Raw genomic sequence first — 12,884 nt, forward strand, 5'->3', positions numbered from 1 at the left:
CTCTAATTTGGTGCCCAAAACTGTACAAAATTAAGGGAGATTTGTCAGTAGTTTAGAGGCAAAACTAAAATGGAGAAAACTGCATAGCATAATGTATTTAGAGCAACCCACTTGCCATGTTAGATATGCATCTGTCACGGCCTATGGTGTGTTTTGTGACACTTTCCTTCACTTGGTTGCCCGTGGCAACGTGTGGTGTTGTGTGCATGTGGTGGCAGTGTCTCAGCCCTATGGCTGATCCCCAGAACATGGTTGCCACGCATGCTGTTGCCCGCGGCAACAGGTGAAGTGTGTGTTTATGTGTGTACTTCCCCTTTAAGTGGCCGTCTTCCCTTGCCTTGTGTTGGAAGGGTTAACTCCCTTCTGTGTGTGTGATCACCTGGTGTGTCTGAGTGTGGGTGTGGCTACTTTGGGCTATAAAGCCTCTGCTGTTTTCAGTTAGCTGAGGGGTTCTTCAGCCATGGTTGCTGGAGACATCCTCCTGTTATACCATCTGCCAGTGGGGGCCACCCTTGTGGTCATAAGTTCACTTATGGTGTTTTGAAAATTGTTTGGTCTCCTTATTATTGCAGCATATGGTTTCCTGGGTTCCCGTGTGATGTCTGGTGTGTGCTGTGTCCTTTGTGTTGTTGTGGACAGCAGCACTTGTACATGGGTTCCAGGTTGTGTGTCTGTGGCAGGTAGGTGTGGTACTAGTCTCACTTAGGGCTAGCAGGATTATCAGGTTCCGGAGTATGAGCCCTCCTACCATCAGGGTCGGCTCATACAGGCTAGGAAACAGGGTCAGAATTAGGGATTGTTAGGAGGTGATCTGCTCCCTGATTCCTGTCCTGGCCATGCTCTGACCGTCCATCTTCTGATACCGCACGGCTGAGGGTTTTCCCCATCCTCAGCCGTGACAGCATCTCTCTCTGCAGAAGTTCCCTCCTCCCCCTCCTCTTTCCATAGACTTATTTTTTTTATATAATTTTTAATGGTAAAGTAAAAAATACACAAGAGCAAAATCATGAATGACGGGTTGAAAACATACACAAGTCAAATCAGACTGGTTGAAACACATACATGTAACAAGTAGGCATAGATCATATCAAATCAGAAAACACATTGTGGTGGATTCACTAATACTGTCTAATTGTAGGATATTGTAAACTTAGACAGACACATATGCTACCTTTGTCACAATGGTTGATTCTAGTTTTTTAGTCTATCTAGTCCACCTATTTGTTGGCCTAATGTATGATTAAAATGCACTCAATTTTGGGTTTTAAAGGGGTTCTTTACCCCGGAGGCTTTTAGGCAGACCCCCCCAGCATGGGCTGACCTGTGGAAGGAATGATACTTACCTGATTCCTGCCATTGGGTTCCAGTTCCTTGACTTCCCTGATCTTGGCTCTCCCCATATCAGCATCCAGTTTGACTTGGATAGCCAATGAATGCCCGCAGCAATGACATGTCCCCCATGCGTCATGTGACCCAGCGACATTACACATTGGGTATATGTCACCGCCACAGCCAGTCATTGGCTGCAGCAGCCACATGAACCATGTTAAACCAGGCGGGGTGAGAAGGAGCTGGAACCCAGCAGCAGAATATGATATGTATGATTCCCTCTGCAGTCCGTCCACGCTGGGGGTCTACTTAAAAGGCCTCTGGGGGGTGAACAAGCCATATCTCTTTTCCAGTAAGCCACCACCAGGCAGCAAATGTGTAAAAAAAACTGTGGTGCAAAGCATATATGCTAGCTTTTGGAGCAAATTGCACCTGAATTCTGTAGTATATTCAAAAGTCAATATGCCCCATTGTGACAGCGGGAGTTTCTTTCCCCACAAAAAAAATACAACAAAGAAACATAAAATAGGTTTCAACTTTTCTAAATAATGGGATTTTATAGCCACAGATATTGTCATAAAAACTACAAAGTTCATATATTTTGCAGTTCATCCATTGACAGCAGCATTGTTTTTCTAATTGCAAGAGTCTAACTGCTATCAATATATGAGAGAGGATACATTAACCATTATATGGGATTTTGATGTCTTAACACCATGCTGGTATTCCCAGATTAGGACAGCTGTGAAGTCTCCAAATTTAATCTTTAAATTTAAATGTGTCAGTCCATAAAGACTATATCACTGGACAATCGTACCAGCCATTCAGTACCTCTTTTACACGGGCGTCGCGTGTGAGGGCCGGATAGGATACGGGTGCATCGCGAGAAAATGCACGATTTTTCCGTGCGAGTGCAAAGCGTTTTAATGAGTTTTGCACGTGCGTGAGAAAAATATGCATGTTTAGTTCTTCACAGAAGTTCGGGTTTGGGTTAGGTGTTGTGTAGATTTTATTATTTTCCCTTATAACATGGTTATAAGGGAAAATAATAGCATTCTTAATACAGAATGCTGAGTAAATTAGGGATGGAGGGGTTAAAAAATAAAATAAAAATGTAACTCACCTCATCCACTTGTTCGCGCAGCCCGGCTTGTCTTCTCTTATTCTTCTTTGAGGACCTGGGAGAAAAGGACCTTTGGTGACGTCACTGCGCTTATCACATGGTCAATCACAAGGTCCATAACCATGGTGATGGACCGTGTAATGAGCGCAGTGACGTCACCAAAGGTACTTTTTCCTCCTAGGTCATCAAAGAAGAAGAAAGAAGACGAGCCGGGCTGAACGAACAAGTGGATGAGGTGAGTTTAATTTTTTATTTTTATTTTTTTAACCCCTCCATCCCTACTTTACTTAGCATTCTGTATTAAGAATGCTATTATTTTCCCTTATAACCATGTTATAAGGGAAAATAATAAAATCTACACAATACCGATCCCAAACCCGAACTTCTGTGAAGAACCAAACATGCAGATTTTTCTCACGCACGTGCAAAACGCATTAAAACGCTTTGCACTCGCACTGAAAAATCATTCATTTTCCCGCGATGCACCCGCATCCTATCCGGCCCTCACACGCGACGCCCGTGTGAAAGAAGCCTAAAAAGCTTTTACAATATTTTCACATATAGGTTAGAGCAGTGTTTCCCAACCAGTGTGCCTCAGCTGTTGCAAAACTACAACTCCCAGCATGCCCGGACAGCATTTGGCTGTGCGGGCATGCTGGGAGTTGTAGTTTTGTAACAGCTGGAGGCACACTGGTTGGGAAACACTGGGTTAGAGTGCATATTCAGCAAAGAAAAGGGATGGAAATTAGTTGCGGTGATTGGATGTGCAGTGTCGGCCGGTGTCCAGCTGAGAACATCCATCTGATCACCGCGCCTGCGCACTGGCCCGTAATTTTTCCCTACCCTAACCGCTGGTGAGGCTCACGGCGCATGCGCACTCTGCTGTGAAATTTCTCTACCCCGTCGTTGTGCGCCTGCGTGGCGCGGCACACCTCCTCACGTCATGTCCGGTGCGACCGGAAGTGACGAGGTCAGGGAAATCTCACGAGGTAGGGAAATATAACGTTACACCGGCACCCCCATAGTACTGCCTATTCTTGTCCGCAATTGCGGACAAGAATAGAACATGTTTTAATTTTTTCGGGAGCCATGGACTGGAAGATCGGGGCCACGCTCCAGAAATGCGGATGCGGACAGCACACTGTGTGCTGTCCGGATCTCTTCCAGTCCCATAGAGAATGAATGGGTCCGGATTCGATCCGCAATGTTGCAGAACGGATCTGGACCCATTCCACTGACGCGTGAATGGACCCTAAAGCTAATATTACACCTGCAGATCTTGCAGGCGATTGTCGTGAGGGAAGCGTTCCTTCCCTGCAATTACCTGCTCATTAGCTGAGGAGACCGCTGAATTTACATGCAGAAATCTCCTCCACAGTATAAGTCTACAGGGAAAAAAAAAAAACTCTTTCCAATAGCAGCTGTTACCTGATCCCTTGGTGAGCTGAAGATGGATTTTATCAGTGAATTCAGAGTGAGTGATTAGTGCTGGAGGTACCGGGGAGAATGAGAGGAGTCTGATAAGTGGAGAAAGAAGAAACAATTTTCTGTAATAGAACTTATTATAAACATTTTAATCACTGCTTGTACTATTGATTTATGTAAACGTTATTCCATTCCAATTTTGTTCTAAAATTAAGAAGCCATCAAGACAAATTGCTACATGTTTTACAGCGTATAAGGCACCAGGAGGCTCAGTAAATGTATTTATGTAGGCAAGTAATGAACTATTGGTATTAGTCTGGACACAGTTTGGCACATTATTATTTTTTACTGTAAAGCATTTATGTGGTCACTTAGCACTGATCTGTATCATCAGATCATAGGCAGGGAGTTATCGGGAAGGAGTGTTCCTAGGAATGCTTGTCCCCAATAATTGACTTGTTTCATGGTGCTTGTTCATTGGGTTAAGGTGATGCAGACACTAAAATCATGAGTTCAGGTCAGCAGCTTGTTCTGTGTAAACAGGGACCTGCTGCCCACAAACAATGAATCTGTATGGAGACAAGTGATTGCTGTAGTGATCACTCATCCCCATATAGTGGAAGTGATTGCTGCATGAAAATGCAGCACTGTTTTCGGTATACCTCCGGGGTGAGGTTAAACCGTTGGATTAAGGCCTTTTTAATAGCCTCATAATCTTGATCCATAGTTGTGGGCAATGCTGCAAACACCTCCAGTGCTTTGCCTCTTAGTCCTGGAGTCAGGTACTTAGCCCATTCTGCAGGGGGTAGCTGGAATTGCCTGCAGACCTTTTCAAAACTTTTGAGGAAAACATCCAGATCACTGTCTTTCTCCATGACCGGGAAGCGATCTAGACGAGGATTAAGGGATACAGTGTCCGTGGACTCACACTGGGGTGACGATGAAGCATTTTGTAGCTGCATTTATGTCAACCTTAGCTGGTACGCCCGCTCTGCCTGGCGTTCTGCGAACTCTCGATCCGCTCGGTGTTCTGCAGCTTCTCGCTCTGCTTGGCATTTTGCATCTTTTCTCTCTGCTTGGTGCTCTTGGTGCTCAGATTGGGATCACAGGCACCAATCTGCCAGGAGAATTAGAGGAAGAGAAGATTCCATACCGCTTTGATCACTAGTACGATCCTGCCCAGGCAGTTCCTGAATAGGATCTCGTGTATGTTCCTCAGAGGCTGAAGGTCCCTGCTCTGGTTCCACAGAACGATGGGACTGGATTTAAAATGCCATCAATGCTTGTATCAGCTCCGCTTTGGTCTGGTTTGTTGTGTCCATCCTTCTCTCCGCACAGAGGACCAGCAGATCAGCTTTGGTCCTGTTTCCATACGCATCTGCCATCCTAGCAGCGGTTTTCTCAAATAAAAGACAGGAAAGAAAACAAGAGAAGGGATGTGGGGGGGGGGGGGGTCGGTTCTGCACGTATGTATGTTAACTGCCAATTCGTATGCACTGAGTCCTTCCTTGTAAACTGTCGTATCCTTCCCAAGGATACTCCAGCCTTTAAGTGTAATTTATTAATTTATTAAACCAAACACTTAACGTCTTTAACAGTGTAAAAACAAGAACACTATCCCACTGCTTACCACCAATCTGTGATGATCCCTATTCAATAGGTCACGTCACTGGGGTGAATTATACTAGTGAGCTCATCAAGTTCCCACAGAAATTCCCACCCACCTATTCTAGATGACAGAAATATGCTAACTTACTCTCCTAGATTCTAACACCCCAATATTTTCTATCACAATAGCTGCCACCACCTATACTATAAGGCAATAGGGGCCTATACTCACATATTCTCTCAACCCAAATTTAACACAGTAACACAGGTTATCTATATGGGACCTAAAATCCTCTGAAACACTACTGGTAAGTAGTGTTGAGCGCGAATATTCGAATATCGATTTTTTTGCGAATATCGGCACTTCGCTAATTCGCGAATATTTCAAATAGTGCTATAAATTCGCTATTTCGAATATTCGTTAATTTTTTTATTGTTATATTTTTTTCTTTCCCACTTCCCAAAAGTAGTTCTTACCTGTCCTTAGGATTCCTGGCTTCCTGGCTGCTCCAGTCAGTGCCCGTTGCCGCTTCTGCCGACTTCCGTGCTCATGGAGCGTCCCCATCACCATGGGAACGTCTCCATACTAGAATGTACTGTCAGATTTGCAAATTACGTTGAAATCGCAATGCGATTAATATAACTTGAATTAATTGCATTGCGATTTCCACTTAGACATGGTTTACTATGGTTGGCTATGGTAGAATTAGCGAAGATGACGATGAGGTTCTGCAGCAGCTGAGGTGTGTATTAGGAGGTTCTTCAGCAGCTGAGGTGTGCATTTGGAGGTTCTGTAGCAGCTGAGGTGTGTATTAGGAGGTTCTGCAGCAGCTGAGGTGTGTATTATGAGGTTCTGCATCAGCTGAGGGGTGTGTTAGGAGGTTCTACAGCAGCTGAGGGTGTGTACTATGATGTTCTGTAGCAGCTGAGGTGTGTATTATGAGGTTCTGTAGCAGCTGAGGTGTGTATTCGGAGGTTCTATAGCAGCTGAGGTGTGTATTAGAAGGTTCTGTAGCAGCTGAGGTGTGTATTAGGAGGTTCTGTAGCAGCTGAGCTGTGTATTAGAAGGTTCTACAGCTAAGACCTGTCTTAGGTTGCTAATATGGCTTACATGTTTATATAGCTAGACTTGCAAATAAATGTAATACAGTTCCTATGTTTATATGTTAGAGACAGAAAGAGAGTTATTTGCAGTGACTTTATGTTTTGGATGTCATATAACAGTTATGTATTGTATTCACAGAAGCAGAAGAGATAATATACCTGAGATGTGTGTTAGGAGGTTCTGCAGCAGCTGAGGTGTGTATTAGGAGGTTGTGCAGCAGCTGAGGTGTGTATTAGGAGGTTCTGCAGCAGCTGAGGTGTGTATTATGAGGTTCTGCATCAGCTGAGGTGTGTGTGAGGAGGTCCTACAGCAGAACAACAGCAGCTGAGGGTGTGTCGTATGATGTTCTGTAGCAGCTGAGGTGTGCATTATGAGGTTCTGTAGCAGCTGAGGTGTGTATTAGGAGGTTTTAGAGCAGCTGAGGTGTGCATTATGAGGTTCTGTAGCAGCTGAGGTGTGTATTAGGAGGTTCTGCAGCAGTTGAGGTGTGTATTATGAGGTTCTGCATCAGCTGAGGTGTGTGTTAGGAGGTTCAACAGCAGCTGAGGGTGTGTACTATGATGTTCTGTAGCAGCTGAGGTGTGTATTATGAGGTTCTGTAGCACCTGAGGTGGGTATTCAGAGGTTCTATAGCAGCTGAGGTGTGTATTAGAAGGTTCTGTAGCAGCTGAGGTGTGTATTAGGAGGTTCTGCAGTAGCTGAGGTGTGTATTAGGATGTTCTGCAGCAGCTGAGGTATGTATTAGGAGGTTCTTCAGCAGCTGAGGTGTGTATTAAGAGGTTCTGCAGCAGCTGAGGTGTGTATTAGGAGGTTCTTCAGCAGCTGAGGTGTGCATTTGGAGGTTCTGTAGCAGCTGAGGTGTGTATTAGGAGGTTCTGCAGCAGCTGAGGTGTGTATTATGAGGTTCTGCATCAGCTGAGGGGTGTGTTAGGAGGTTCTACAGCAGCTGAGGGTGTGTACTATGATGTTCTGTAGCAGCTGAGGTGTGTATTATGAGGTTCTGTAGCAGCTGAGGTGTGTATTCGGAGGTTCTATAGCAGCTGAGGTGTGTATTAGAAGGTTCTGTAGCAGCTGAGGTGTGTATTAGGAGGTTCTGTAGCAGCTGAGCTGTGTATTAGAAGGTTCTACAGCTAAGACCTGTCTTAGGTTGCTAATATGGCTTACATGTTTATATAGCTAGACTTGCAAATAAATGTAATACAGTTCCTATGTTTATATGTTAGAGACAGAAAGAGAGTTATTTGCAGTGACTTTATGTTTTGGATGTCATATAACAGTTATGTATTGTATTCACAGAAGCAGAAGAGATAATATACCTTTAAGATTCAGTAAATTAATGTAAGGTAAGCTCAATAACAGCAGAATTAACAACAGAGAGCATAGAGTTAAACTGCTGTTACTTGCCAGGAGTCTTAACCAATCACAGCCAACCCTGGCATAAGATTCTGGAGTTAGCATAAACCAGAGAAGAAGAGCTGAACAGTAGAGTTGAGCGAACACCTGGATGTTCGGGTTCGAGAAGTTCGGCCGAACTTCCCGGAAATGTTCGAGTTCGGGATCCGAACCCGATCCGAACTTCGTCCCGAACCCCATTGAAGTCAATGGGGACCCAAACTTTTCGGTACTAAAAAGGCTGTAAAACAGCCCAGGAAAGGGCTAGAGGGCTGCAAAAGGCAGCAACATGTAGGTAAATCCCCTGCAAACAAATGTGGATAGGGAAATGAATTAAAATTAAAATTAAATAAATAAAAATTAACCAAAATCAATTGGAGAGAGGTCCCATAGCAGAGAATCTGGCTTCACGTCACCCACCACTGGAACAATACATTCTCAGATATTTAGGCCCCGGCACCCAGGCAGAGGAGAGAGGTCCCGTAACAGAGAATCTGTCTTCATGTCAGCAGAGAATCAGTCTGCATGTCATAGCAGAGAATCAGGCTTCACGTCAGCCACCACTGCAACAGTCCATTTTCATTAATTTAGGCCAAGCACCCAGGCAGAGGAGAAAGGTCCCGTAACAGACAATCTGGCTTCATGTCAGCAGAGAATCAGTCTTCATATCATAGCAGAGAATCAGGCTTCACGTCACCCACCACTGTAAGAGTCCATTTTCATAAATTTAGGCCCAGCACCCAGGCAGAGGAGAGAGGTCCCGTAACAGACAATCTGGCTTCATGTCAGCAGAGAATCAGTCTTCATATCATAGCAGAGAATCAGGCTTCACGTCAGCCACCAATGCAACAGTCCATTGTCAGATATTTAGGCCCAGCACCCAGGCAGAGGAGAGAGGTCCCGTAACAGACAATCAGGCTTCACGTCAGCCACCGGTGCAACAGTCCATTGGCATATATTTAGGCCCAGCACCCAGGCAGAGGAGAGAGGTCCCGTAACAGAGAATCTGGCTTCATGTCAGCAGAGAATTAGTCTGCATGTCATAGCAGAGAATCAGGCTTCACGTCACCCAACATTGGAACAGTCCATTGGCATATATTTAGGCCCCGGCACCCAGACAGAGGAGAGGTTCATTCAAATTTGGGTAGCCTCGCAATATAATGGTAAAATGAAAATAAAAATAGGATTGAATGAGGAAGTGCCCTGGAGTACAATAATATATGGTTAAGGGGAGGTAGTTAATGTCTAATCTGGACAAGGGACGGACAGGTCCTGTGGGATCCATGCCTGGTTCATTTTTATGAACGTCAGCTTGTCCACATTGGCTGTAGACAGGCGGCTGCGTTTGTCTGTAATGACACCCCCTGCCGTGCTGAATACACGTTCATAGAAAACGCTGGCCACCGGGCAGGCCAGCACCTCCAAGGCATAAAAGGCTAGCTCTGGCCACGTGGACAATTTAGAGACCCAGTAGTTGAATGGGGCCGAACCATCAGTCAGTACGTGGAGGGGTGTGCACACGTACTGTTCCACCATGTTAGTGAAATGTTGCCTCCTGCTAACACGTTGCGTATCAGGTGGTGGTGCAGTTAGCTGTGGCGTGTTGACAAAACTTTTCCACATCTCTGCCATGCTAACCCTGCCCTCAGAGGAGCTGGCCGTGACACAGCTGCCTTGGCGACCTCTTGCTCCTCCTCTGCCTTGGCCTTGGGCTTCCACTTGTTCCCCTGTGACATTTGGGAATTCTCTCAGTAGCGCGTCTACCAACGTGCGCTTGTACTCGCGCATCTTCCTATCACGCTCCAGTGCAGGAAGTAAGGTGAGCACATTGTCTTTGTAGCGTGGATCCAGCAGGGTGGCAACCCAGTAGTCCACACACGTTAAAATGTGGGCAACTCTGCTGTCGTTGCGCAGGCACTGCAGCATGTAGTCGCTCATGTGTGCCAGGCTGCCCAGGGGTAAGGACAAGCTGTCCTCTGTGGGAGGCGTATCGTCATCGTCCTGCCTTTCCCCCCAGCCACGCACCAGTGATGGACCCGAGCTGCGTTGGGTGCCACCCCACTGTGACCATGCTTCATCCTCATCCTCATCCTCCTCCACCTCCTCCTCATCCTCCTCGTACCTGGCCTCTGCTGTTGCCAAAAACCTCCCTCTGAGTCACTTCGAAGAGACTGGCCTGAAAGTGCTAAAAATGACCCCTCTTCCTCCTCCTCCTCCTGGGCCACCTCCTCTTCCATCATCGCCCTAAGTGTTTTCTCAAGGAGACATAGAAGTGGTATTGTAACGCTGATAACGGCGTCATCGCCACTGGCCATGTTGGTGGAGTACTCGAAACAGCGCAACAGGGCACACAGGTCTCGCATGGAGGCCCAGTCATTGGTGGTGAAGTGGTGCTGTTCTGTAGTGCGACTGACCCGTGCGTGCTGCAGCTGAAACTCCACTATGGCCTGCTGCTGCTCGCACAGTCTGTCCAGCATGTGCAAGGTGGAGTTCCACCTGGTGGGCACGTCGCATATGAGGCGGTGAGCGGGAAGGCCGAAGTTACGCTGTAGCGCAGACAGGCGAGCAGCAGCAGGATGTGAACGCCGGAAGCGCGAACAGACGGCCCGCACTTTATGCAGCAGCTCTGACATGTCGGGGTAGTTGTGAATGAACTTCTGCACCACCAAATTCAGCACATGCGCCAAGCAAGGGATGTGCGTCAAACTGGCTAGTCCCAGAGCTGTAACGAGATTTCGCCCATTATCACACACCACCACGCCGGGCTTGAGGCTCACCGGCAGCAACCACTCGTCGGTCTGTTGTTCTATACCCTGCCACAACTCCTGTGCGGTGTGGGGCCTGTCCCCCAAACATATGAGTTTCAGAATGGCCTGCTGACGTTTACCCCGGACTGTGCTGAAGTTGGTGGTGAAGGTGTGTGGCTGACTAGATGAGCAGGTGGAAGAAGAGGAGGAGGAAGTCGAGTAGGAGGAGGTGGCAACAGGAGGCAAAGAATGTTGCCCTGTGATCCTTGGCGGCGGAAGGACGTGCTCCAAACAGCTCTCCGCCTGGGGCCCAGCTGCCACTACATTTACCCAGTGTGCAGTTAGGGAGATATAGCGTCCCTGGCCGTGCTTACTGGTCCACGTATCTGTGGTTAGGTGGACCTTGCCACAGATGGCGTTGCGCAGTGCACACTTGATTTTATCGGATACTTGGTTGTGCAGGGAAGGCACGGCTCTCTTGGAGAAGTAGTGCCGGCTGGGAACAACATACTGTGGGACAGCAAGCGACATGAGCTGTTTGAAGCTGTCTGTGTCCACCAGCCTAAATGACAGCATTTCATAGGCCAGTAGTTTAGAAATGCTGGCATTCAGGGCCAGGGATCGAGGGTGGCTAGGTGGGAATTTACGCTTTCTCTCAAATGTTTGTGAGATGGAGAGCTGAACGCTGCCGTGTGACATGGTTGAGATGCTTGGTGACGGAGGTGGTGGTGGTGTTGGTGGTACATCCCCTGTTTGCTGGGCGGCAGGTGCCAACGTTCCTCCAGAGGCGGAGGAAGAGGCCGAGGCGGCAGCAGCAGAAGAGGCCGAGGCGGCAGCAGCAGAAGAGGTAGCAGGGGGAGCCTGAGTGACTTCCTTGGTTTTAAGGTGTTTACTCCACTGCAGTTCATGCTTTGCATGCAGGTGCCTGGTCATGCAGGTTGTGCTCAGGTTCAGAACGTTAATGCCTCGCTTCAGGCTCTGATGGCACAGCGTGCAAACCACTCGGGTCTTGACGTCAGCACATTGTTTGAAGAAGTGCCATGCCAGGGAACTCCTTGAAGCTGCCTTTGGGGTGCTCGGTCCCAGATGGCGGTGGTCAGTAGCAGGCGGAGTCTCTTGGCGGCGGGTGTTCTGCTTTTGCCCACTGCTCCCTCTTTTGCTACGCTGTTGGCTCGGTCTCACCACTGCCTCTTCCTCCGAACTGTGAAAGTCAGTGGCACGACCTTCATTCCATGTGGGGTCTAGGACCTCATCGTCCCCTGCATCGTCTTCCACCCAGTCTTGATCCCTGACCTCCTGTTCAGTCTGCACACTGCAGAAAGACGCAGCAGTTGGCACCTGTGTTTCGTCATCATCAGAGACATGCTGAGGTGGTATTCCCATGTCCTCATCATCAGGAAACATAAGTGGTTGTGCGTCAGTGCATTCTATGTCTTTCAACGCTGGGGAAGGGCTAGGTGGATGCCCTTGGGAAACCCTGCCAGCGGAGTCTTCAAACAGCATAAGAGACTGCTGCATAACTTGAGGCTGATACAGTTTCCCTGGTATGCATGGGGGTGATGTGACAGACTGATGGGGTTGGTTTTCAGGCGCCATCTGTGCGCTTTCTGCAGAAGACTGGGTGGGAGATAATGTGAACGTGCTGGATCCACTGTCGGCCACCCAATTGACTAATGCCTGTACCTGCTCAGGCCTTACCAGCCTTAGAACGGCATTGGGCCCCACCATATATCGCTGTAAATTCTGGCGGCTACTGGGACCTGAGGTAGTTGGTACACTAGGACGTGTGGATGTGGCAGAACGGCCACGTCCTCTCCCAGCACCAGAGGGTCCACTAACACCACCACGACCATGTCCACGTCCGCGTCCCTTACTAGATGTTTTTCTCATTGTTATCGTTCACCACAACAACAAAAATATTATTTGGCCCAATGTATTGTATTCAAATTCAGCTGAATATAAATTTGAGGCCTAGTATTTAGGCGCTGGGTGACCGGTATGGATTTACTGACAGAATTAGACTTGGAAATGCACAGTAGCGTGTGTGTGAAGTTATTCTGAATGACCCTATGTGCACCTTGAATATTATATACCCTTTTAGGGATAGATTTCAAATAGCTCTGATATAGCAGAAACCACTAAATTATGAAATTGC

Source organism: Bufo gargarizans, chromosome 3, assembly GCF_014858855.1.
Source record: "Bufo gargarizans isolate SCDJY-AF-19 chromosome 3, ASM1485885v1, whole genome shotgun sequence".
Lineage (NCBI taxonomy): Eukaryota > Metazoa > Chordata > Amphibia > Anura > Bufonidae > Bufo > Bufo gargarizans.